The following is a 2,443-nucleotide window of genomic DNA, read 5'->3' as shown; positions in this document are numbered from 1 at the left end:
AATGAAGGCTAAATACAAATAGAAGGTGAACATTAATTTATTTGTGCTGGGGTTTTTTTTCTTTTTTTTAAATATTATATGGTTTTATATGAGATGTCAGAGACTTCATTCATTTTTCATAAGTTTGTATGCACAGACATCTGTTGTGGCGTTCTTGGCAGTTTTTACAAGGCTTTTTTTAATAGTGTTCATATCGATATCGGAATTATATCGTATCGACTGAAATTAAGAAATATATCGTGATATAAATTTTTGCCATATCGTTCAGCCCTAAGACAGCGGGGGATCTATTAAGATACAATCACGCACTGAAGTAATATGGTTTGTCCTGTCCGTTTAATCCCTTGACACATAACTGGCTGTGTCTACATTAATTATGCATCATAAAACCATTTTGAGACACGAGTGCATTAAACCACGTACACGGAGTCGCACGCAGTCGCATGCGCGAGCAGTCTTCACAAACAAAGCTTGCGTCAGCATTTGAAATTGAAAGCAGCCTTCTTTTAGTGAGGTTTATATTTTAAATATACAAGTCCACTGCATCCCAAACCACATAAATGATGTGGAGCATTTGTAAGGAAAATACCGACGGGCGAGACTGCACACTTCAAGTGTAACATCAAACAAAGCGCAGCCTGTGCAATGAAGCCGGCGAATGTCCTTGTAATTCGCTTCAACCTTTCCGATCTTTATGAAAGATTATTTTCCGGAAGGTTCGAGTGTATGTGTGTGAGGAATTGGAAGCAAGCAGAATACGGGTGTTTCTAAAGCAAACTCAGCTCATCGCTCATCTGGTTAAAAACTAAGCTCAAAATCAATCCAGGATCGCGTTGCATCGATGGACGATTTCTTCTCCCAGCCCTAGTTAGGACACAGATGTAAATTTATGTTCATTATCACAAACAATCTGTAAAAAATTGTAACAACCTTGTAACCTTGATTCTTACGGTCTATTTTTATTTTTTTGAAAAAGATGTTTTTATATTTATTTAAAAATATTTTTTTTCATTAGCTTATTTCAAATGACTGGTTAAGGATTTTATTTATTTTTCATTTTATATTTTCCTCTTTTACTATATCCAGGTTTACTTTTAAGATTCAAAGGTAATAAGGTCATACCATTGTTATATAAAATATACAGAATATAATAAAATAAATATAAATATATATTTAACTTTTGCACTTTGTATTCATTTTAATAACTTTCATTGCTAATACATGTTGTTAATGTGCATTATTTAACCTGCTCTGCTGTTAAAAAATTCAATAAAAAACAAAAACTGTGGGAACCCTTATCTCTTAACTTTTGCTCACTGAGCTATGTATATTGATCAAGACACGTTTTGCGGCGAATTCATTCTTTAAGAAGCATGAACTAATGAACTAATGTACTAATATACTGTATTCCAATGTCCTGCAGAGTTTAGATCAAACACACGAGCTTACCTGGAAGGCAACCTTGATGAGCTGGCTCAGGTGTGTTTAACCAGGGATGGAGCTACACTCTGCAGGACAGCGGCCCTCCAGGATCAAGTCTGGACGCTCATCAGTGTCTGGGATTGAAGTAAACAGGGAGGAGCGGAGTCTGAAGAAAAAGCCACATGATCAAGCTGTTGCTGCTGTCGGGTGGCTAATGCAAATGAGTGCTGACCAAAACTGCAGCCACAGCCATGCGCAGGAACGTCTGCGTTGACTAAGCGTTCAATGATTGGCTGGTTCGATAATGAGGTGGGTTTTTAGTCTCCCTCGCAACCGAAATGTCATCTAAGCTTGTTAGCATTTCACAGCTCGCCGTATTCGTTGGCTTTTCATTATCACTACTCAACTGACAAAAACCACAACTTGTTTCTCAAAACTCTGCGTGCCACAAACCAGTTTAACTGTCATTCAACTTGATAAGTCACCAACAGTTAGCACTCGTTTTAAAGCAAATACCACAATTAAGTTTTAATTCTCACTGAAATCTAACATCCCTTAATCATATTGCATTGTATCCTTCGCTAAACGCCTTACCTTTCCGCTATTTCATGATCCCGTTCGGTTACGGATGTACAGACTCAGAAGATCGCTGACTTTTGACGGCGCACATCAACCATCACTGCATCACAACCAACCTTGTGTAAGCTTGACTGACAGACGTAGAGGCCAATCAGTAACCGAGTTTCCAGTGCGCGACCGCGATTCCAGCCAGTGAGGCTGAGGGGGCGTTTGTCGTCGACAAACGCAGCTGCTTTAGGACTCACGCATGTTAAATATTTAATAAGGGCTTTACGAACGAGTTGTTTTGAGCTTGACAACCAAACTGTTCTTTATTTAAAAGTGCTGTAACCCGTGTTTGAAATAAAACCTAAAAAGAAACAACGGGGAACGTTCTGTATTGATTCCCCCTTTAAGGTTGACTCAAAACACTTCCCTGCAACGTTCTGGGAAAGTTAGATTT

The sequence above is a fragment of the Sinocyclocheilus grahami genome, unplaced genomic scaffold, assembly GCF_001515645.1.
Source record: "Sinocyclocheilus grahami isolate Dianchi unplaced genomic scaffold, SAMN03320097.WGS_v1.1 scaffold4676.1, whole genome shotgun sequence".
NCBI lineage: Eukaryota > Metazoa > Chordata > Actinopteri > Cypriniformes > Cyprinidae > Sinocyclocheilus > Sinocyclocheilus grahami.
Note: the sequence above shows the minus strand (reverse complement) of the source record.